The sequence below is a fragment of the Coturnix japonica genome, chromosome 5 (assembly GCF_001577835.2).
Source record: "Coturnix japonica isolate 7356 chromosome 5, Coturnix japonica 2.1, whole genome shotgun sequence".
NCBI classification, from domain to species: domain Eukaryota; kingdom Metazoa; phylum Chordata; class Aves; order Galliformes; family Phasianidae; genus Coturnix; species Coturnix japonica.
Window position 1 is genome coordinate 11,967,374 of NC_029520.1, and position 25,394 is coordinate 11,992,767.

Below are 25,394 nucleotides of genomic sequence, written 5' to 3' on the forward strand. Positions count from 1 at the left end.
AAAGGTTACCTTCTTTTTAGGGTAACCTTTCTTTACAAAAAAGAAATTATATTTCAAGTAGCTTTAAAAATTGTATTTTATTATTAATGTTTGTTATGTCTAGAGAATATTGTAAACATTCATTAGTTTTCCTAATAAGGAATCCAGTATTTAACTTCTGGCTGAGGAATATAAATACTCAAGTGCTTTATAGAAAAATATATATCAGGGAAGCATTTAATAGTTTCATCTATTTCTAACCTGCCTCTTTATTTATTATTGAGAGTATCCAAAGAGAAGCAGTAGGCTAAAGAATGTTTTTGATTTTTCCCTCTCTGGTAGAGCCTTTATGTCCCAACTCTTCCTTCTGGCAGCTTTCTTCTGGAAGCCTTCTTTCACTTTGGCCCAGATTCCCCACCCAACTAGGCTCTAGGATCTCCTGTCTTGTTTGTCCTTGCTCACATGCATGAGAAATCTTCAATTCTTCCACCTTTTTCCCTCTCACACATATCCAGAATATTGATATCAGTTCGTTCACATAACGTTTCATAACATCCTTTCAATCTTCCATTCTGTGCATGGCACTCCAACTGCCCTGTTCTGCTTCATGTTGTGAGTAGCGTGACAGTGAATTTTGCCACCCTGTTTTTCAGCTGCAAGCTAAAATTTTGTCTATGCTAATATGAGTCAGTTCCAGGAACAGGACGGCACACCTCAACTCATCTTTGACATTGTTATAATTTGGTGCCCATGAAGGAGATGAACTCATGCTAAAACCGTACTTGATAAGACTCCCCAGTGAGCCAACCCTTAGGTCACAGGCAACGAACTACTAATTTTCATGGTTCCAGATGAAACCAATGATCCAATAGTTTTATAGCATTGCATCTTCTCATGAAGATACTTTGTAACCAGTCAATTCAGACATTCCGTATTATCTAAAGTTTTTTCTTCATCATGTTCCCACACATGTGGGGTTTTTAATGTTTTTATGTTGTGCAAATAGTTGTCTTGGATTATGTGCTGGCATAAACAAATATGGAAATATTTTTGAGATCGTGGTATAGAGCTTGATTATGATATAAATGTTGTTAGAATGTTTACACTTTGACTCTGAAATTAACTTGGATTGCACACTGACAGTCTTCAGATAACTGAGCCAATCCACTTTTTTCAGAGTATCTTCAGACTTAAAAATAGAATATCTGGTCTACTGACGTTTTCTGATTAGAAAAGATTTTCTCAGCTGTAAAGAAAATCTGTTTAAAATTCAGATTGGAAACACATGTTTGATAGAGTGCATACTACAATAAATTCAACAGCTGTAGATTTGCAGAACATTTGGAACAATGACAATGAAAATGTGAAGTAGTCTTTGGCTTTTGGCATTTTTAATTATTCCTTGTAGGTAAGCAACTATTAATAAATGGTTGGTTTGTTTTTCCTGTTTTTAATCGTAGTGATTAAGTGTCGTGCAATCAGGGCAATTGGTTGCAGTGTGCATGCTGAAGACAGGCCTAGGACTGGAGTTAAACATTCCACAGCAGAATGCAAGATTAGAATGTTTGTAGTCTAGCAGTTTGTACAGTTTTTATTGGAGTCTATCCAGATATTTGTATGCAGAGAATTATTGCTCAATGACAAATTGCTGTGATATAATCTAGTATGTCGGGAAATTTCCACTGTAGTATGGTCATGTGCCAAGGATAATACCTTTTGGGTATAATAAAAGAAATGACGTATTCTGACCTCAAAAGATAAATGGAAAGATATAGCAATTTTCTGTCATTTTGGAAACTTGACAGCTTCTGTATCCCTAATCAGAAATCATTAGTATTTTCACAAGTTTGTGCTGAGATTACAACACTAAATGCTGACACTGTTCCTTAAAATGCTCATATTCCTGGGAAGGGGCTCCTCTGCATACGTAGGTGTTTGAGCTATCTGTTCTCTGAATTTTAATGCTGCAGATTTGGTGTAAGTGTATCTTGTTGTCTATGAGAAGTTCAGGTCTCATGGCGTTTGCTCTGTGGATGCTGTCTGCAATGCTGAGGTCTGCTGCAAGCAAGACTAGTGTGAAAGGAGGACTGGATTGTTTCACTTTATTCATCATCTGTGTATGCTGGATGTAATCTTTTTCTGCAGGGCAATTTTTTTGCCATTAATATTCAGCAATTATATATGTGAACAACATATATCCAAAAACTGAGTAAATCCTGACATGATCAGTATTTCCAAAACTATTCTCATACACTTTTGTAGTTCAAATATCAACTCTAAGATAGGTGCAGAAATGGAAGCATATCCACTGCATTCAAAATTAGGACTCTTCCCTCAAGTTCTTCGTGTTGCTGGGGCTTTTCAGTTAAGCTGAGGTTCCACCACGCACATACTGTGGATAATTAGAAATGGAAGAAAATACCTTTTTCTATACATTTGAATTAAAAATCTCACATTATGCAAGATCAGCTGGAGTTATTACATGATATTGTTAATAGCTCTCCAGTGAGCTGATCTTAGCAGAGATAGCAGTGGTAGTAAGTTTTTTGATTTTTATTTTTTTATTTCCCCCCCCCCCCCTCTCTGCTTGCCTATGGGGTGGAATCTGCATGGAAGAAACTAAGCTTGAAAGATGTACATGAAAATGATCTAGCCTAAATGAACTATACTTGCATTCTTATGCCTTTTTTTGTTACCTATGAGCATTTAAATGATGCAAACAACTTTCATCTTATTTATAAAGGAGGGCTCTCATACTTTTCATTTTCAAGACTAAGTGAGAACAGTTTTCTGGAATTCCATTTTCTGGATATGATGTCTGGAATTCCATTATCAATTTCCATAGGGAGCTCTCCCATCACTAAATTTGCCTGTACTCTTTGCAAATGTTTTTATTTGGCAGTAAAATAATTGCAGGAACAAGGATTAGTCTGCTTGTTTTGTGAAGAGATTAATCTTACCGTTCATTGTATTTCATGTTGCTACTGACATTACGAAATAAGTCAAAAAGGCTTAACTTACAATGACAGTCAGTCTTAATGTCAAAAGTTCTTTGATGATTAGAAGAAATGTTTTCTCCTGGGAAGAGCGATATGGGAAAAGAAAGTGCTAGTGGAGTTCAGTTCTCTGTCAACATATTAATTGGGCAGCTTAGAGGTTTTCATCACTGCAGTTAAGTCTTGCTGTGATCTATTGTTTCCTTCCGTTATGTTACTCTGCAGTCATTATATGCTGACCAATGGGCAAAGTCACACTAACATGGTATGCTACTTATTAAGAACTGGTAGGACTTGTGGATCTTGTTCTGCTTTTTCTTTCTTTTCTTTTTTTTTTTTTTTTAATTTTGACACAATGATGGGAAAAACTGAGGTATACTTTTTAATAGCAGACATTTTTAGACATTTTTTGTCAAATCCATTGTAAATTGCTACTTATTTTGTTTCGATGTGGTTAGTTTTATGTGTGCCAGTTTGAATGCTGATAGGTCAGAATGGCTTGGTATCTTGGTTCTGTTTGTTGATGTAAAATATTAATTGATGTGACTTGTAAGGGAAAGATAACTGTCTGAGGCTTCAAGGACTAGCTGTTTCATGTCTTATGTTCCTAAAAGGCTGAAAATAATAACATCTAGACACAATAAAGACATTAAAATAAAGAAATATGGTTTCTTACTAACAAGTAGCGTACAACAATTCCAATTATTTATGTTCTGAACACCACCAACAGTTTTATATTTTTATAAGTAGGTTACAATGATGTTGTAGAAACCTATCAAGGAGTAACGGAAATGGTTGAAAAATTGGGGGCAAGGAACAAAGGAGAACAATGAAGGGGTGCTTAGAGAACTCAGTCAGTTTAGTCATTACAAAATCATAGGCACATAAGATCAGGTTTCCACAGTTTCTTGTAGCATTTTCTAATTCATACTCTCCTTTGTCATGCATTTTTTATTCCTAACCTGATATACTAGAAGGATTGCTAATGTAACACAGTTTTCCAGTACTGAAGGGCCCGCTTCAAACATAGTACTGATTTCTATTCCCTGTAAAATAATTAAGATCTCTAATAGCTGCTTTAAAGATACGGAGTATACCATACAACTCGCAAGGTGTTGGAGATCATTTCAGGAGATGATTAACAGCTTTAACTTTTGTGAAATCTTCATGTCTTTGTGATCTGAAACGACTTATCTACCTATGCAAAAAAACAATTGCTTAGAGAAACAGCCTGCTTTGTCATAGCAAAAGGGCTGTGGCCATGCTACCTTTGACTGCTGGCACCTCAGAAAGCTATCTGTTGCTGCAAGAGGTTAGTATGCAGGCAGAGGCAGCTAGCGTTGCCTTGAAGCAGTGCTTAATGCCCAACCCCCTTTCCACTTAGCTACCTCTTCAGTTAGTCCATCTCCATTGCTCTCAATTTCCTTTCCTCCTCCTGTCAGGATTGCAGCCAACTCTGGTTTCACATTCTCAGGAAGTTTTCTTTTCCCTCAGGGAAGTCCAAAGATAATTGTTTGTGTTGGTTGCTTGGTGGCTGGTGTGAAATGGGTTCCTGATTTTTTACTTGCTCAGAGGCAATGCTTTCCTCGAAACTGACTTTACATGAAGTAAATAACATAGCTGAGAGCTGTAGGAACTGAATGAGAGCGCCGGAAAATTGTACATGCTTTCCATGCTTTCTGTGCCTGACAGAATGACATAGGCAGTGCAGGACCAGTTCTCGTGTGTTTTCTTCTCTTTGTTTCTAGCAGAGGAGCTCTGTTGTTGGGATGAGGGCTCTTATACTTTTTTCTCCAGCACAAGCAATCAATCTAGGTGTCGGAGAAGTGCAGCACCTTTTGGTCTGCAGATGGCATCATACAGTATTGGCATCAGTAAAGAGTGATCCATGTGATATTTTGCAGCTTTTGTTGCAGGATATTTCATTAAGAGGGATAATTGTTTTGGGCTGACAGTTTCAATGTGCATTTCTGTTACAGCATGAATGACCAGCTACTGTTTCCAGTCATTACCTGTAGTTTCTCTTAGGTTTATGTAAGCTCTTTTTAATTAGTCTGCTTTCTAAAGGCTTTTCAGGAAGCAAAGCTGTATGAGTCTGCCTATACTCATGGAAAAGAACTTGTCTGACCTATGAGAAACTGGAAAACAAAAAATCCTACACATTAAAAAAAGCGAAAAATCTACACGAGTTTGCTCAGTGGAATGCACTGCTGCTGCCATTTGGTAATAAATATTAAAGAAGGGTTCTGAAGGGGGTTGAAATAGATTTGGTTATTTTTCAACAGTGTATCATAACATTTTTTTTGGCAGTCACACTCATCCTCTTTTTTTTGAGATTACTTTTCTTTTTCTCTAGATGAATATCTTAGCTACTTCATCATAAAGAGCAATAAGTAGCTAGTAGGTGTTGGCATTTCTTGCTACAGAAGTTGGTAACAGTATTAAAACCTCCTTCAGTTGTTACTTGCTCTTACGAGAAATTGTTGCTCTAATTTTCTTCCTACTTTGAGGTTTTCAGTGATTCATTTCTCTTTGGAAGAATTGTTTGGTTTGATCTCATACTTAAATTGCTCTATATTTCTCATAAGATCACTGAGAGTTTGCTGGATGCAGAAATGTGCCAGTGTCAGTTTTGCATTAGAACTGGTTACAGTGTGCAAGTAAAATCTTAACAAAGGAGATTTCAAGAATCCTACTGTTCTTGTTTTGTGGGTTTTGTTTTTGTTGGGTTTTTTTGTTTGTTTGCCAAGAGCATTGGCTTTTTTTTAAGTGATGGTGTTGACTTTTTCAGTGATAGGAGGCCTGTTGGTGTGCACAATAGAGGTTACACACACCATGTAATGCAAAGCCTCCATGTAGACGTATGGCCCTTCTAACTCATTTCAGTCAGTCATGAAGTTGCTCATTTGCTTTACCAGTAGAAACTTGTTTGAAGGAAAGTAGGTTCAGGTGGTTATTGTGTAAATGTGGGGAGACCTTGTCTGAAAGGTTGTTAAAGGGAGAGAAAATCAGAAGAAGGGAAAGTAGATGTTTTAGCTTGCCCTCAGTTCTGGGATTGTTTGTACAAATATGAGAAGGATGTCTGTGAGAAATTGAATACTGAGATAATTTCACACTTCTGACTAAATGGGTTTAATTAAAGTTATTTATTGCTTTCTCCTTGCTCCCACAAACACTTAGTCAGTATCTTTATGTGGTAGCTAAAGGGTCATTAGTGTAGAAAAAAAAGTGTATGTTTTATTTCCTTGATTATTGAGAAAGCTGACTAGAACTAGTAGCAAATACCAGATTTCTGATGGTGCCCCCAGGTAATGGGGATATGCAAGTGACTGCTGGGTCAATTTACAGCTTTATGTTGGCTATGCTCTTTAGTTATCAGCTCCTTTTGGTCAAAGATGTTCTGGAGGAACTCTTCTCATCACTTTTTAGAATTTTCTGGATGGAGAAAGCATCCAGCCTTTTCTTTTTGAAGAACAACCTGACTTCATCCTGCATCCTTATTTTCCACCTGAGCAATCTTAGCCTTGTTTTGTTCAAAATGTTGATTGCTACTTCAGCTTACTCAAGGAAGCCTTTTTACTGTGTGTAAATATCAAAACACACGCAGTTTCTCTTGTCAGTCATCAGGCAGAGTATCAGGCCTTAATTTCCAGAACCTCATTCTTGCAGACCTGGTTATGATGCAAAAATGGCTTCAGAATTTCCATTACATCTATCTTTCTGACAATTGTTTTGTTGTTTTTGTTTTGTTTTTAATATGGTACTCAGAAGATAGATATGAAAAATCTTCTTTTCAAAGATGGTTTAAAAAAAAAAAAATTTGCTGTTTAAGGAACAAAACCTAATAACAATGCATAAGAAACAGTTTTATAATAGATTTCTGTAGTTAACTGATAGTGAGACAATGTCTACGGGTTTATTTCATCCTCTTTTTCCAGTAATACATACTTGGAAAGCAGAGCTTTTAATTCATGTTTTTTAGAAGCATCATAGCTCTGTCTTTTTTTATGGGTACAAACCGCTTGTCTTAGCATGCTGTGGAGGAGGCTTTTTGTGCCATTATCTTTGGACAGCTATAAACTGTAAATGCCAAGTCAACAGCCTTAGATTTCAGCTTTTAGAATAACTTCCTTTCACAGTTCGTCTCTCATCTTTGTTCCTACTGATCATGCATGTTTTGTATGGGACAGGTGCCTGGAAAAAGGTCAAACAGCTTACAGTGTGAGTATCTACTGAACTAAAAAATAAATTACCCCTATTACTTAGATGATCACAGTTCAAGTATGTTACCCTGCTTACATCTAAATTGTTTTGGGCTAAACTGTACAATGCAATCTCTTGGGAGAGTTCTTTTTTTGAATCCCAGGAAGGGTGGGAGGCAGAGGAGCCGAAACAAATCTTAAATGAACATATTCACTAAAGTACTTAGCATGATTCACCATTACATTGAAGGCCAGAACAAAAAAAAAACTAACTCAAAAGTACAGGGGAGGAGAGGGAGGGGGTACAGTAGCATGACTGTATCCGGTCATTTGAGGAAAATGCCAACAGCTTCACAATACACAAGTGAAACATTTATAGCATTATGCTTCCATTAAAGAACAATAAGTGTAGTGTGCTTTCTTATGATGAGAAGGCCTATAGAAGGGTTAGGCCACTGGCTGCATTTACCATTAAAAAAAATGTAAGAAGCACTTCTAGAAGGTGCTCGTCAATATATGCAGTTGTATTGTTTACATCCCATGGATGAAATCATTTTATCTGTTGATGTGTATTTTGTGGAGTTCTGGACCAGTTGTCCCTATGGTCCATTTCTTGTGCTCTAGGCTCTGTAGGTTTTTCCACGGTCATTTCAGTACATGTGCTTGTATTTCAAACATGATCCAGTGTTTTCCAAGGTGATTTTTCTTTGCACTGCATTCAATTTCTAAAGGAGCTTAAAGGAAAAGAATGACAGCTTGTTCATGCTATCTTTATATTGCCTCTGTGATTGCCTATCTGAAGTCACTTTCGTACTGTTGCAATGTTTTTTATTATCTCTAGAAAAGCTTTTTCTCAATAGGTTAATACAACAAATCTGGAATAGGCAATGACTTTAATTTCAGTCAATTAAAATCACTTCAGCTCATAACTTTGAGAGGAAATGAAGTAAAATTTTGAAAAGACTTTAACCTCCTCTGTATTTTGGAGATGAAGTTATTTGCTATCTGGCATGACAGTTTTCCCTGCAGACAGTCTTGAATGCAGAACCTTACAGATTGCAGGTTCTTGTAGCTGTTAATATTTCTCTTCTCTATGTTTTTATTTCTTCAACATGTTCCTATTAGGTAATAATGAGGGTAAAAAAGAAACAGAATAAGTGAAAGAAAAAAAAATCACCTGAACTCAGTTTAGACTGTCACTTTTTAGGAAGAATATGTTATGTTTTTGACTGGCTAGAAAAGAAAAGGAAATATGTTTGTGATTCTTCTGGGTTTTACTGTTTGTGTGGGGTGGTATTTGGTGTTTTGGGGTTTTTTTTTGTTTTTCCCTCTGGCTTTTCTTTATTCATCATAGACTCTGGGTCTAAGCATTAGCCATGTTTATCCTTTAATCCTACTGTCTGGGTTTGTTTATGTAAGATTTAGTGTACAGCAAGGAGGGGTAGTTATGTTATAAACAAAACTGACCCTCAGTACAAAAATGTCGAAATTGCTTTACATACACAAATTTGTTCTGAATTGATTATGTAAGAGAGGGACCCCATGTTCCCTATGTCAATATGAGATAGGAATAACTGCAAGCTGTATCTGTGTTTGCAGTTTGCTTTCTATTCTAATGAAATAGGGAGGAAGAGAAGCTAAGTATTACCTTAAGATAATAACCATGTTTCATTGTTCAATTAACTAAAACACTTGTAATTGAATGCACTGGCTTCTGGCAGTGTACAAAACTAGCTCAGTAAGATTTTTATTTTTATGGTCTCTGGTAACCCATACCTTACAGAAAATAATGAATAGATAGCAGAAGGACTGAGTGAATGAACATGGCAACTATAAATGTTGTGGATGCTGCTATTTTTCTTTGCACAAGAGCCAATTTTTACATTAGAAATTGAATATAGTTTCCTTAACAATTCTTGGCATTGCATCTTCCATTAAGACAATATCATGTTAAGTGCACTGTAGTTTGAGGCTGGATTCCTGCTGCTTTACCTACCGCTTGCGTTGTGTGTTTTTTCTTTATTTGAAGAATGTGCTGAAGCAGAGAGGAAAAAAGCAGGTAGCCTACCTGTCTGGGCAGTGGTTGAAGTAGTAGTTGTGGAAATCCCACAGATGTTTTCATTTGCTCCACGTTTTGATTTCTGTACTCACAAGGAAAGTATAGAAAAATTCTGTTGGGCTTCTCATGAGATTCTGCTGGGAGGTAGAGTCTAAATTTAGCGTGGTTTTAAAAAATTCATGTGGCTTACTGACTATTTAAAATCATGCTAAAATCCTGTTTTAATGTCTTAAGTAGGATACAAATGATGACTAGTTTAGGCCTTCTGTAGAGAGAGGGAAAATGACTTTAGAGATTACTAAAAACATACCATTTTGCAATTCAGTGAAGCCAAAAGTAATGGGATTTCAGGGCCACTGATAGACTTGACTCTTCTTTGAAATTATGACTCATATTCTGAGTAAATGCTGTTTCTATTTTATCTGCACACATGTACCCAACTCTGTCTCCTAGAAATAATATTCAGATGATTGTGACCCAGCCTATGGTCTTAAATGATGAATGCTGCCAGCATTTTTGACTGCTTCCTACACATGTATTTTGTTTTGAAGTAAGTTTCTAACTTTAAAATAAACCTTAGACATCCAAAGAAGCAAAAGGCAAAGTAAAATTAAAAACACTGTAAGAGAAGTGCTGAAAACAAAGCTGTACAGAGTAACTTGTGTAAAATCAGCTGGGGTTCTCTGTTTCCCCACAACCCTCAGCAGCTCACTTGCATTGCTGCCTTCATTGTTGTCTACATGTTCATATAGTGGCTCATGGAATAATCCAGGTGGAAAGGTCAATTTTCATTGCATCTTTAGCAGGGGAGCAAATGACCTAGGAATCTTAGTGTTGACTCTAAATCTGATGTTTAATATTTAAAGGAGTTCTGCATTTGATCTCAGCTATAGTGTGACTGTTCATGTAGAAGAGACATCAGATCATTTTTTCATAGTGAAAATGTTTTTTATTAAATTTGTGTTTTGTGACTCCAAATGCAGCAGGCCTATAGGGTGATGTGGGTGTGCGGTCAGAACAGGAGAGCACAAGAACTCCAACTTGGTGCTAATGATGCCCTCGACTCTTAGTGATCTTGGGCTAAGTGCTAAAACTCTGGAGTTCATTTTATTCATTTTGGCTAAAATACTGGTTTCAGAATGGACTGTGATCCTTAATTAGCAGTCATTTAATTTGCTTGATAATCTTGGAGGTTAAATGATATGGAAGTCTTTTGTTCTCCTTTTTTAGAAGAAAAGCACCAAACCCCCACACACAATTATTCCAGCTGCATTTCAAAGCTTTATTACTACCCCAGCACTGCCATAAATGAAAGATACTGTATTCTTGTTGTGTTCAGAATCGGCTCTTTCTAAATACCAGTGATATATTTAATTTACAGTTATAGAAAACTAAATGCTATCACACACGCTGTACATCATATTATAATTACAGGCAATATATAGGATAATAATAGAATTATTCAAGTTGGAAAAGACCACCATTAAGATGGTGTAGATCAGACCAACCTCTGACCAATCACCAGCATGTCCACTAAGCCGTGTCCCTCAGTGTCACATATTTATATTTCTTGGACACTTTCTGCAGCAGTGACTCTACCAACTCCCTGGGAAGCCTCTTACAATGTGTCACCACCCTTTCTGAGAAGATATTTTTCCTACCCAAACCTCTCCTGGCACAACTTAAGGCCATGCGAAGTATTTTTGTCAGCTCATACATGGCCTATTAAAAGCAAGTCTAAATCTAACTCATTGCTATTCTATGCTCTTTAAGGTGTGGTATGAGTACAGACTTTGCAAATTTCACCTATTTTTCCTCTTTAGGCAAAATATTTACACTGCTTAATTACATGTAATGATTTTCTGTCATTTTGCTCATCACCTTGGGAGCATTAAAGGATGAATCATCATATGTTTGTTAGAAGCATGGACTGATGGAAGGAAAAACAAACTGGTGGGTAGGAGACATGCAGGAAATGTTCTTCTGAGGCTTTGTATTCTGAGACATTGAATTGCAAGGCTTGTTTTCTGCACCTGAAAACATTGAGGTGATGAATCAAGCTTGAGGCATCATTTAAGTGAGGCTAATACTAACATGAAACAACAGGCCTACTAGCAACAGAGGGGGCTTGGGGTCTCCAGAATAAGAAATTTTTCCAAGTAGGTTGACTGTTTTTTCTTTTATCAAGTGTTCCAATGAAGTAGAAAAATACACTAAACCAAATGGTCATTTAGGCATCTTAAATCAAGACGAAGAGGAAAGCTGAGTCATTACGTCAGCACAGTGGATTAGATCTATTTGGTCTGTGCTAAATATAAATGTTATGTTTGGGGGGGAAGGGTTGCTGGTGAAATCCAGACTATTCTGAGGGGGGAAAAAATGTGACTGTGAGACATGCGTTCTGTTTTGTTGGTTTTTTTTTGTTGGGTTTTTTTTTTTTTTTGCCTTTGTTTGCTTAGTTCATAAGAAGTTGCTGATCACCTTACAGAAATGAATTCCAAAGCATGAGTTCCTTATTCAGACTGTCACAGATCTCATATATGAGCTTCTATTTGTAACAACTGCATTTGTATGATGTATAGCAAATGAAAGCTATTAGGATTTAGATGAATTCCACTACATTACTTCCGAGGCAACAGGAAGCTACGGCTTCAGTTAGCAATGAAGTGACCATAGGAGCCATAGTATGTGATAAGTAAATTCAAGATCAAGTATGCTGCTTTGCTTTGAGAAACTTTAACTGTAGGATGGACTGACAAATTTGGACAAAGTTGCTGTGGGCAATAGATTAAAAGTGTGGATGTGTTTATAACAAGAAAAAAGTTTTATTTTCTGTTTTGTTTTATCTTTTCAAGGGCAGTCACCTTGTGGACACTCACAGGAGTTACAGAGGAGAATTACAGTGGAGATGCCACGAAACACTGCTGTTGAAGGAGGTGAGTGCTTCTTAAGCTCTTCTTGACATACAATCCCTGTTGTCCAGTTTACATTAGTTAGAACATCATCAATTCCTCAAAATATCTGATAACAGCTGTAGAATAAGATCTGTGATTATTCAGACAGACTTATACAAAACTAATAATCTCAAATTAACTCGACTTCCTCTGGGAAAATGCAGCAGGTGCTGTGGAAAGCAGAAATCCAGCCGATGTCATGTAAGGTTTATGATACCATCTTACACGCTTATCAAGCAGTGTCTTATTTTTTATAGAAAGACAATTCTGAAATGAATGAGATGATTTTAAAATGCATATATTAGTTTGCTGCTAAAGCTTTCTCAAGTAATTACTGCCAGTGATGTGCTGTCAGATTAGAAGGTTGTTTTACCCTTGTGCTTCTGGCTTGGCTGCTATTCTATGCTTGTTTGTAGGAATGATAAATTAGAATATGAGTTGTGGTGGCAAGTGAAGGTGCACCAACTTGAAAAATGGAGATAACTTTGAAAACTGTTGTGGAAAATAAGACTGAGAAAATATAGGGTTAACTCATAGTTTTGAGCTCTCTTGTTATCCAGTGTGTATGCTTAGCCCAGTGATAATTTAACTTCATGTATAAATTTGTAAATTCTGTGTGTTTAAAAAAAAAAGAGCGAGAATTTTTTGTGTGTTGTCCAAAGGCACGAGAGCTTTAATGCTTCCATTCAGCAATGTGGCCTGAGAACCTCTGGAGGTACAGATTATCTATGCACATTGAACAGCTTGTAGATTTTCTTGACTTGTATTTAACCTAAGGTTTAATTCTAAATTCACTATGCTATACCATGTTTGTTTATAGGTTCTCTTGAAGATGAGAACTTGCTCAGGGGTTCCCTCATGGCCCAAGTCCATTCACTGTTGTAGGTCTGCTAGTGTATGATGTTTCTTTGGGAGAAGTTGGAAGTCAAAATTATCATCTGAAGTTGGGATTTTTCTTAATTCAGTGGTATCTGTTTCAGTTAACTAAAACGGACTGCTTTTTCTGGAAGGGATATTTCTGGGTCTAATTCTATGAAATGTGAAATCTGAAAGGAAGTTCTCTTATCATCTTTGCAATCTCAAGTGTGTGTTTCTTGCTTCCTGGATAATCGAGATAACACTTGGAAAGCTACCCTAGAAAACTGCAAAGCTACTTTATCATCTTACAGGAAAGGAAGCTTTCAAGATAATTTTCAGATTTATTTTAAGGTGAGATATCTATTATAGGCAGAATACAAGAAAGGTCCAAAAGTGAAAAATTGGTTAGATGAACTGTGCAGCTGAACTGTATCTCCACTGCACTGTATTATGGCAGTGGAAGGCAATTACTAACAAACTGTTTGACAACAAGGGAAAAACTCTTCTCTTGTTTGGTGTCATTCTGTTATGTGCAGTTGCAAAAATCAGTCTGTCATTTGATCCCCACTGTGCTCTCCATATTTCATATATATATATTCCAGGGTATAGTTTAGAGTGTTTTATAGCTATTGCTTCAGAGAATTTGCTTGCTAATGCATATTTAGTTCTGTTTGGTTTTGTTGATTGTTTGTTTTTTGTTTAAGAAGTAATAGTAAAAATATATGTGGATGCAACCTAAAGAAAGCAGACTTTTGGACTGCTTCCATTCAGGTTACATAAGGTAATATTTTGTTGTCTTACATCATGTCTTTTTAAATTGTTAGGAAGCTTAGGATTACACCATTTCCTAGGGTTTATATAATTAGAAGCTTGGGTTGAGCTATAAAATTAAGTACTTACACTGGTACAGTCAGCTTTAATCTTGCTAACTCAAACTGTACTGGGCTGGTTTAAATGGTCAGACATTCCCAACTCCAGCAGAAGTTAGAAATGCAACTGTTAGACAGCTCTTCAGTGAGACAGAAACTTTTTAAAACATGGTGCAATTTTCCTTCTCAGTTTTGTTGCAAGATTAGAATATTTTTGGTCCCTTTTGTAATAGATAATGAAAATATGACTGGATATGAAAAATATGAAATTTATCATCTCTTTTCAATTTTGAAACTTTGATAGATCTAAGTAAGCAAGCTGTGAATGAAGGTGCTTTTTAACCCAAGCTGTTATTAGCTATATCCCCTGGATGTTAAAAACAATCCAAACTTGAATATTGGCAAAATGATTCTGTTTGTTTCAGGATTCCAAGTCTACTGTTGCCCCAATAGTAGGGTATCGGTAGATAAATGTACCCCCTAGCTGTTTACTGTTGGGGTTGGTATGAATTTGTAGTATGTTGCATCCATGTGTTGGCATTGGCACATACTTACCTGGTGATAGCAGGAATAACTCACAGCTGTGATGTCCTTCTGCTTCTGATGTGCAGTTTAGTAGCCTCATAGTAGAATGGGATGTTTGTGTGGGGCCAGAAACCTAGGCATGAGACTGTTGTTGCTCTTTAAATTTTGTGTGCTCTGATATTAAATTACAAGGTGCCCTTGGGATGTGCAAGCAGAATAGGGCTGTTGGATCCTGAGGTTATGCTCAATACAGTGCTGCAGTAGCCTTAATTTTTAGTATGGAAAGGCAAAGAAAAGCCAAATGGGGAAATCAATGTGAAACCTTTCATAGTTTGAGGCATATTAAAGGGTGCAAAACAGAGGAGCTTTATGTCATTTCCTATGTGATTCATTTCTAATGGAGGAAAAAAAAAATAATCAAAGCTAACAGATGTAGAGTTTTGATGTTTTTTCTTCTTTTCTTTTAATATAAAATGTGGCTAGAATTGTCATGAATTTTAGATGATCTGTCCAAACAAAGCCTCATACAAGTGAATAAACAGTGAGGAGATAAGTGAAAGAAATACATTTGAGAAAGTGTCATGTCTCAGGCCAGGAAATTCACAAACACGCTGGTGAAATAATAGTTTATACCCTGAAGGAATATATCATAGACTGAGCGAGGACCATGCACTACTACTTCCTGCTTAATGAGGAGGATCCTTTGAAAGGTGGGACTTAAAAGAGCTCTGTAGCACAAATGCAGAACTTCTTTTCCCTGCTCACTGAGATGTGACACTAGCTGAGGTGAGCAGGTATTCTTGTAATACTGAGGGAGATTATGACAGTTCAAAATATTTTGTCATTTTTTTTTGCAATGAAGGCTTGTAGCCCATGTTTTTTAGGTGCTTTTTCTTTCCAGTGCTAAAAGCTAGCATGAGATTAAAAAGAGGTGTAATTAATGTACAGCATTAAACCATGTTAGAATAACTATTCCAGAGTGCACTTTGGAACAGTTCAGACAACCAAGACAAGATACCAGAAAGTTTACACTGCAGAAATACTAGTCATTTTTAATAATAAGAGTGAATTTGGATGAGTAGTTCTTTGCTACTTTACCAAATTGCTAAGGAGAAATTATCACTGACAACTAAGAACAATGCTTAATATCAAAAGATGCTTGTTCAAATGTTGAAAAGTTATTTAGCTGCCAATAATGCTTAAAGAGTGATTCTTGTCAAATTTATCAGCTAAATTAAGCTTCATTAAGTGGTTCTTGCATTATTCTTCAGAAATGTTTTAATTATTTCTGTTTTACATGCAGGAAAACAGGTAGAGAACTTCAGGGGAGTTGCTAAAGGTCAATAACAGCATTTAGCTGATGACCAGAATTGAGGGCCAGGTTCTTGGGGCTTCTGTTGCAGAATTACTACCGGTAATTCTGAATTTATACATGGCTAAATAGAAAAATAAAAACAATTCTACTTCTCATTCACAACATTTTCCTTTTGACCTTTCTAGCTACCCAAGCCAGGTCTGATTCCATTTAAAAATATTTTAGAATGGGCTTTGGCATCCAATCGAAATGTAAAGCAAGACTTTCTTGTTTCTCAGACCAAGTTTTATCAGCCATGGTTTTTCTATTTATAATTTCTGTGACATACATGAACATTTTTGAATTGTTTCTTAGGCTAGAAAAGAAATGCTTCCTGTCTGTTAGGAATATTTCTGTTAAGTATGCATTTTGAGCTTTCACAGGTTTTCATGGAAATACCTCCAATTCATTTGAAGGTTTTTCAGTTCTTAGTGGCTGACTAAAAGCACTCAGCACGTTACTCGCCTCCAGCGCAGCTGAATGATCTGCTGAACTGGTAATATGAAATAGCTGGGAAACAGCATCCTGCATGTCATTTTCTCTCCCCTTTCAGATTTTCAGGGCATTTTATAAAGTAGCAGGACTGAACTTGTGCAGATGGACTGATGTCCTTCTGAGTGTGGCTGAGGTGCCCAAGCTAAAGAAGGATGAGTAATATACTTCTCTAGCTCTTGAACAAGTGAATCAGACCTAGTGTTGTGCATTTTCTCTATCCTTAAACACGGTGGGGCAGAGAGGACTAAGCTGTGACTGTTTCATGGCTCAGCCAGCTTTTTTTGTTTTCCAGCACACAGAAACATGCCTTTTGGTGAGGCTGTTTTCACAGGCAGAATTTAACCCATAAATGAAGGCCGTGTCTCATTTAGTCAGTAATGCTATCCTCTGGGTGAGCAGGGAGGAAGCAGCCTGTTGAAGCCAGCAGTTTAGCCTCAAAATATTCAAAAGTGTTTAGGAATCTGATTCCTAATGCCATCTAGTTATCATGCTGTAGAGGGCTGCAGAATTTCTGGCAGGTAGCGCTAGCTCTTGGTGGACTGCATTGAGAGTTTTCTTCCTGATGTTGATGGGTTTCATTGCTGCTGGTTGCAGAGTGTATGCCTCAATACAAGTAACAAATCATTATGCACACAAATATTTCACGTATATCAGATGCTTAATAATGTTTATGGAATAAACTGAAGTATTATCATGGACAAATATGAGGAGTGGAGCTTACTTCTACTTTTTGACTTGGCTAAGTGTTCCTTCTGTTCAGGTGGTTATGTACTATGACTTTTCAGTGAAGTTGAAAATTACAGTAATTGAGTACGTAAAAGAAACTTTCTTAAACTGTTAATTTACTGTGTATCTGGTAATGCACAGTACTAGTTCTGCTCTTGTGTGACACAGATAGATAGATACTGTATCCTTTCTTTCCTGAGATCATCAAGAAAGAGCACAAGTAATGGCTTCCTTTCTAGCATATCTGGCAGTTTTCTGTGGTGCAAAGTGTCCATCTCCAAATCTTCTTGCCACATGCATGTTCCATTGTTTGCTGTCATGATGCATGTTGCTAGATACCTCTGAGCTGGTGACTTCTGGAGCAGCCCTGGTAGGGCAGCACCTGTGGCCTCCTGTCTCTGTGTAGAGGGGCAGTGGTGCTTCCTCTTCTTTTTTTCCTCACAACCACTTGAATCTTCCCGTTGCCTGAGGCCAAGTTTGTTCTTGCACCCTTTGCTTGCATGCAAATAATATATATACTTAGTTAATTAATGGAGTTGGTAAAAGGGCAAAAAAGCTCAACTGTTGTTTTCTTCTAAGTGGGAAGGAACTGTAATTTTCTTGGAGCCTTAGGGTGTCTTGTTCAAAAATGAAAAATGAAACATTTTCAGGCAGATCTCTGGATTAGTGGGAAGTCTGGATTCCTGGAAAGTGCGCCCCATACTTGAAGGATGGGATTTTTATAGAAATGATGTCTTCTATGTGTATTCTGATAAGAGGTTTGGGTAATTCTTGCAGCAAGTGAAAGCCGAGATGCATGCAACCTTCCTATTTGAAAGGAGCAAAATATTTCCAGATACAGCTGGCGAGGTTTAATACTTCTTTAAGGATTGCAGAATAATGCTCTATGCTCTAGGAAGCATAATGTACTCTTAGAAGAGTAATGTAAACTTTGGCAACAGTGCAATCGGAGCCAAGCCAGGAATAATGAAATCTATAAGGAGTGTCCAAGTGCTGAAGAAATTTTAAAGCAGCATTTATCCAGCCACAATGCTTCTTTAGTTGTCTAAAACACAAAGTTACCTAGTGAACTGCAGATTATAAATTGTCTTTATTGCTTTGTTGTGCTTCCACAACAAAGGCTGTGTGTGAGGTCAAGCACTGATGTTAGCTGAAATCATACCACCTTCTTTTTTTCTGTTTACACCGGGCATAGGTATCAAGACTGCATAGTGTCAATGACTTGATTACTAGATGACTTGGGTATGCTTCGACTAGAAGCCGTGGAAGATACTCCATATACTTCATGGAGGTGATGCTTTGCCTCCAAGACTCAGATTTCTTGTCTTATCAAAAACTGGACAGTTGAATGTTAGAATTAAGTTGAAATGCATTTTATTATCTTTTTCTCCAACATTCTTTCCTGAAGTGAGTGATGTCATATGTGAGCTATATGACTGAACAAGTAAGCTGCTAGAGGACCATGGAGGAAGCTTGGCAGAGGCCCTAGATTTTAAGTTTTTTGATTTTAGATTGAGTTATGTGGATGGTGTTTTCTTTTTGACTGGAAGGAGGCTCATGCAATTTACAGTGTGTATTTGTCTTTTATGAATAGGGAATAAATTATTGTTTGCATGATTCTGCTTCTGTTAGAGCCAGGCTTTCAGGACCAAACAGAATGAATCTTAATTTTAAGTAGCTGCTTGAAAGATGAGATTGTTGAGATTCATCATTTGATCGAATATGGTATTGTATGTCAAGCATCCCAGAAATAATTGGAAATTCTGCAAGAGTTGATTCAGGTGTCCTCAAGTCTGACTGGTTGAGTTTCTTCTATAGAAGGAGCTGTCACTTGGTTAAATCTGGCTGGATTGACTGTGAAGGCTCTAAAGATCTTCCTTAAAATAGAAATAAGACAGAAAATCATTCTTTGAATTCAAAGCGTAAGTGGCTTCAGCAGACCTGGTGACAGATGCAGGCTCCTTCTTCCTTTCATTACTTTTGAGGTTTCTTTCTGGGCGGTTGGTGATTAACTGCAAAGCCTGTGTTTTTCTTCTGAATGTCTAGGGATGAGCTTTCATGGGTCATGTATTACAGCTGAGCTGTATTTCCTAATAATGTGAGAGAGGCTGGAGGTTGCTGTAAATAACTGAGTCACCAGCACAGGTTTTATGGGTAGGAATTCCTTCAGTGTCTGAGGTCCTACTGCTGCAAGCAGTAAAGACGGGATAATAAATGATGACAGTTCAAACTTTGCTCTTTGCATATGTATTGAGGGAAGTAAACTGAAGAGGAATTACCAAGAGCTGACTGCTTTGGTCTTAAGATGAGTCAGAGACAGAAACATGTGACATTTGAAATCCCTGACTCAGAAGTAAACGAAGGCTTTCTAGCTGGTTACACAGTGGGATGCTGCCCTGTGCCCTCTGTTTAAGCATTAGCTACTCACTTACAAAGTAATGTCAATAGGCTTATGCTCCTGTGAGTGCACAGGCTTTGTTATCTTATTGCATGTTTTTTAAGGAAACAGTAGGCAAAAGAATGCATGAAATCCTCCTTGGAGCATCTCTAATGATTCTTTTTTGTAGCTTCACATCTCTTGGAGGACAGGCACACAAAGGCATCCGCTTCTAGCTGTGCCTGCACTGTTAAGAAATGCTGTCAGGCCAGTGAACACCCCTGGGGGAGAGACCTGGAGGTCTGAGGAGGCCAAAAGTGGAGAGGCAACACACCTCCAAAGGCAGGCTTGAGAAAATGATGGCTAGCTTTGTATCAAGGGCTGTGCATGCACATGCACCTGTGAGTACACTGGACATTACCTGGTGCAAACTTGATTTTGGCATCTGTTTTGCTCAAGTCAGCTAAAGAACACAAAAAAATATAACAATGAAACCCACTTACCAAAACTATTATCTATGTTTTTTCAATCTGTATTTCTAGGATTTAATATTTAAGGTATTTTGCATTTTCTTTCCTATTTTTTTTCCCCCTAACCTTAGTACTGATAGTTTTTCCATAAGCTTTTAATGAAGCCATAAATGTTCTGGTATGTATGTACAGCATCTCATAAATTTAAGCACTTTGGAGCTTTTGTCAAGATGGGAGCAGGAAAATAAAAACGTGTGTCTCATTGTCTTAACTGAATGAAGCAGGCGAGAGGATGGAAGACAGTGAGGAGTGTTTAAGTATTTCCCAGTTTTAATAATCTAAAACTAGACTCAGTATCCCATTGTAAAACTCAGCTTGGGATTGTTGTTTATGCCTGACAATGACGTAGCATCAAAGCATCTTTGTTTTCAGCAGAAACTGGCATAGTCATGGCAAGTGTGGCGGGCCCTAGCTATCACACATGCCTGCATTTCTTGTTTGTCCTTCATAGAGAGGTGCAGTGTTAGTTACCTGGGTGGTGTTCGTTGTTCTAGGAGTGTCAGAGACTGTGTATATCTTGAAAGCAATCTCTCCAAGTTGGTTGTTTGTTCGTCAGTACTGTGGTATTCAGGTACTGTTAAACTGATTAAAAACTAACCTATCCTTATTCCTACGTTCTCCCTCCAGAGTGTTTTGTCTTGCAGCTTCTTAAAGTTATGATAATTATGCCCCTTCAAGGGGGACACTCAGTAAAGGAAGCCCCTTTTTGGTCTCCAGTAGGTCTTCAGCTAGGTTTCAGGTAGTCACCGTCACCTGAAGTGGTAAATAGAATCTGCACCTTTGGGAGCATCTGTAGTTAGTGCAGCCTCAGGTGCTGGGTAAAGGACTCCCAAGAATAATGTCAGGTGCTTTCCTGTCATGGTGCTTCCAGTACTAAGGTAGGAGAAAGTATCTGACACTGGTAGAGACTCTACTGGGGTTTTGTGCTTGGAGGAACAGGGAAGAAATGTGGCTCGTGGGATCATTAAAGTAGGAAGTGGCCTCTGGAGATCATCTGCTCAAGCACAGACAGGTACCTGGAGCAGAGTACTCAAGACCATGTGCAGGTGGCTTCTGGTTCTGGAGCTGGCCCAACACTATAGGTGTTGCCTCAGCAGTGTTCAGTAAAGCACTCTCCTAATCATCTTTGAGAAGGAATAAATTACATGCTACTCTGTGAGCAGCACCCAAGATACTGAGGAGCATCTTGAATTAGTATATCCATGTGACATTATGAATACTAACATACCATAACATATTCTGAAATGTGAATGTTAGTGTTATAAGGTAACTATTATCCTTGAGCTACATAGCACAGATGAATAAATTTGAAGCGAATCCTCTGTCTTTCAGCTGACCGTGTGTTTGAGGTCATCTTTCTCCTCCATGAAGCAGTGGAGCAGATGATGCCGTGTTTGTGGCCGTTCCTCCACAAGCAAGCACTGTGGGGGGGCTGTCTTTATAGTTTAGCATGAGTCAGATGCAGAGGGAGCATAGAGTTTGTCACTGGGGGGTTCTGCTCTTCTGAAACTTAGCTCATCTCCATAGATATTCCCTCAGTGGTAAGGTTCTAAGCCTTTTCTCCCTGGTGCTGTAAATGGAACACACATACTTGCACAGGTGCTCTCTGTAGTGTTTCCAAGAAAACACTTGAAAATATGAAAGACTAAGAACAGTTAATTTTCATTCAGATGTGTTGGTCGAAATGACTGGTTTTATCATACATTGAGCTTTAAACCTTTTCTGCCACGAAGTTTATAGGTAGAAGATGCACACACTAGCATGGACTGATTTTATCTTTCTATCATTGCACATTTTTACTTGTATTGGGCTTGAAGTATTTGTGTCAGAGCGGGTAGAGTGTTTGTTGGCTTTTTTTCTCCCCATCTTTTCCAGTCCCTACTGACAAGTTGTGCAGGATGTTGCTGGTAATTGTAATAATTGAAAGAATATCTGGGCTAACTTTTTTATTCCTAAAATTATACAGCGTGAAACAAATACCCTAGTTAGCTGCAGTGATAAAAACTTTTCTGCTACAGAGACTCTGATTAGAGTCCAACTGCAGTGGCCATTGTAGGGTACTTTTTGTTTGTTTTTTGAAACAATGTTTTCTTGTGGATGATCAATTGTGACACATTGTGACCTTCCTTATGTAGAATCAACAAGTACTTCATACTACTGTTTATTAAATACTCATTGGTCTGCAACAAATGTGCCATTCACACCCTTCTGTTAGTCATAGCCTCTACTGACAGTAGCAGGCTTTCACTCGTGTTTTTATGTCTATTTATATGATGTCGAAACAATGGTGAACCAACTGCAGTAAACAGGCTGTTAAACTTGTAGCCACCAGTGAATATATAATTTTTTGCAAACACTAAGTTTTAAATGCTATGCATTATGCTGATGAATTTTGATCATTAAGGGAAGTTATATTGCAGACGAGAACTAAGCTCTGCTTCTCTTACTTACTCTGAAGGAGATCCTTTAATGTGTAAAAATAAGTGTAGCTGTTACTGAGGATGCTTAAAATGTTAACATTTTAGCTAATGCACTGTTTCCCAGTGATCCTTTGATGAATTTCTATATTTGTGTCATTTAATGCTCTGTTGGTCAATATTGAATTATCGGAATCATTCAATAGTGCAAATAATTCAGCAGTAGCATGGAGTCTTATAGTTCACTGAAATTGTGCATTTTCAGGCTTATTTTTATTAGCTGTATATGAAGTCTTCGGCTGCTAGATTACATCTGTTGTCATTTGGATGCACTTAAAACAACATATTTGCAAAACTGGAAGTTCCGTAAAGGAGTAATGAAAATCTGTATCTCAGTTTTCATTATGAAGCTGGCTGTGTGCTTCCCTTTGTTCTGGCTTATTGTCTGTTTCTGTGTTCCTTTGGATTTGTAAGGTTTATTTCATGCAGGAAATGTTAAGGTTAAAATAACAAAATCAGTCACTACTTTTGGTAATGGATCACTAGACAGATGAAGGCTTTATTAATCTTCTTTACATGCTAAGGATATTAATTTATTGGGGTAATATTTGCTCTTTGATTATTCAAGTAAAATGTTTGGAAACAATCTAGGAAGATACAGCAATTAAAATGACTCTTGACCTAATTAAATGATTTTCTATTCCATTTCACATAGTCACAACCTTTATGACATCTCCAACACTATTTCTATTTAAAACCAACCGAGAATTTGGGATATTTTTCATAATGTAATAGCTAATGCAGATGCTGTCTGTGTGATTCTTACCACCATCAGATCCATTAGTGTCATGCTCCTGGTATGGCTAGAGGCATTCAACATAAAGTGGATGTTTTACAATAAGTAGGGCAGCAGTAGAATCATATGTCTACTGTGGCCTCTTTCACTGGACAGTTGTTGTATGCTTCACTGTGCCCAAAGGGTTAAAAGTAGCTGGCTTCTTCCAGAAAACTAAATTTCTTAATGAGAAATTTGTTATTGATCTTTAAGTGTAAAAAAAATTTCCAAAACAAACAAGAAGTAATTTCTTGTTTACTTTTTCAAATTCAGTAATCTTAGCAGACTTGGCAAAGTTAGAGGACTGATGCTTTAGAATGAGCATTTGCATTTTGCTCATAACAGGATTTTGTTTATTTAGGTTACCTCCTCTCATTCATTCCTTCTGTTTTCTTCCTCAATCTTTTTCACTACAGTTACAGCCATTTGCCTTCTATTTATTTCCAGAATCTTCAGGAATTCAAAGCCAAAATGTTACCTATCATGTGTTCTGGTGTCTGTGTATCATACAAGTATGTTCTTATATATGCACTTTTCTTAGTTTAAATACAAAAAGAACTTGGCAGGATGCTGGAAAGATTTTTTTTGGAAATACATCCAGTTACTGAGTGAATGAGAGGGGACAGAGGATACATTTTATTGACATTTTTCCACAACCATAGAAAGCACAGGGAGCTGGGAGAAAAACCTCTGATTCAAGTTGACTGATGACCTGTGAGGAGCCCCATTAAGTTCTGATGTCTTCCACTTTTTACAGGGTTTGTCTTTTCCATGCAGAGATCTTAAATGGGTGGGGAATTATAAGAGATTTTTGGAAAGTGAGCTGACTTAAAATACTGCACTTTGCTGTGTTGCAGGTTGCATGATTTTCTGAGGCATTATATATCAGCATCTCTGTGGTAGTGATGTAAACATAAAGAAATACATCTTTCTGGTTCAGAGGAGAGCTTACATACACAATGTTCTGGTCTTGTCCCTTCAGGATATTCTGCACCTTTTTCTTCACTGACATTTTGGTTGCAGACTCGCATATTGCTAGTCTTGCGAAGACAAGGAGGTGCACGCAGCACAGATATGAATTTCTGTCTCTATTAAGGAGCTGAGTGCTTAGGGGAGTTGTGAAGCATTTGCTTTTTATTTTGAAGTCTGTGCATACAATTTGCTATGTTTTGGAATAGCAAGGATGTTAAATCTGGATTTGTAATATTTAAAAGGCTTTGTAATTAATGCTCAATGATATAATTAATCATAACAGTTTGAAAACAAGATAAAACCAAAAACGCTATGACAAAACAGTGTTTCTAGGTGAGTTAATGCATGCTCCAAGTTTCATCAACTTTTAAAATGGAGCTGGGGGGTCACTTTCAGAATTAAGGTTTTCAAACATCCCTGTGCTGCTCTGTTTTTCAGTTCTGCATACAGGAAGTTGATCTTGATTATACTGCTGCTTTAGTATATAATTGTTCTAGGAACTGAATGTTGACTTAGCGTCCTGTGCAAGATATTTCTGTCTCTGTACCTGTTTTATTGTGGTAACTGAAAGGCTGGCTGGCTGTTGTAAATACTTTCCACTGCTCCTCTATTCAGAATCATCTTGTCCTCCTGCCATGTCAGATGGTAAGATTACAGTACTCGGCCATTAACTGAATGAAAGGTATTCAGACAAGCTTCAGACAATCGCCAAACAGGGGAACAATGAAATATCTGTTCCTGGGGTGGGAGCGAAGAGATTCATCCTCTTTCTTTTGTCAGACTGTAGAAGACACTAAGCTTTTGCAATTCAATTTTTCTTTTCACCTTTGTCACTAATCTTTTAAGTATAGCAAGAATAAAGCTTTCTAGAGAGTTCATTGACTGACCCCATCATCCTAAGAGTGACAAACAAATCTTTTGAGCTTAATGTATTTAGTTATGGATTTGAAAAAAAAAATAAAAATTAAAATTAAAAAAAAAAAATCATTTGGAAGTCCTTTCTAACCCTGATAATAGCTTTAGTACATTTTCTTTGAAGGATTTGTAAGAAATTAAGTTAAACTGTGAATGGGGTTTACCTTGTTTTATTTGAAACTTTCTTTTCAGAATCTTTGTATATTCTTATCTTTTTTGCCATTGGCTTAAGTGGAAACATGAGTTATAGTAAATATTAGAACTGTTATGCAGATTTAATGATGTTAGGACCTGAAAATAAGCTCATTGAAGGAATTTTATTTGTAAAGTT

General features: G+C 37.3%; 1 long non-coding RNA gene across 1 annotated transcript in view; it reads left to right on the forward strand.

The window, feature by feature from the left end:
* Window positions 1-25,061, forward strand: part of LOC107314577 — a 69,469-nt gene extending 44,408 nt beyond the window's left edge. Inside the window, exons 3-4 of the long non-coding RNA XR_004307492.1 lie at window positions 12,092-12,172; window positions 24,159-25,061. This is a non-coding gene — a long non-coding RNA (uncharacterized LOC107314577). The remainder of the gene's footprint in view (window positions 1-12,091; window positions 12,173-24,158) is intronic.
* The last annotated feature ends 333 nt before the right edge of the window (window positions 25,062-25,394 follow it).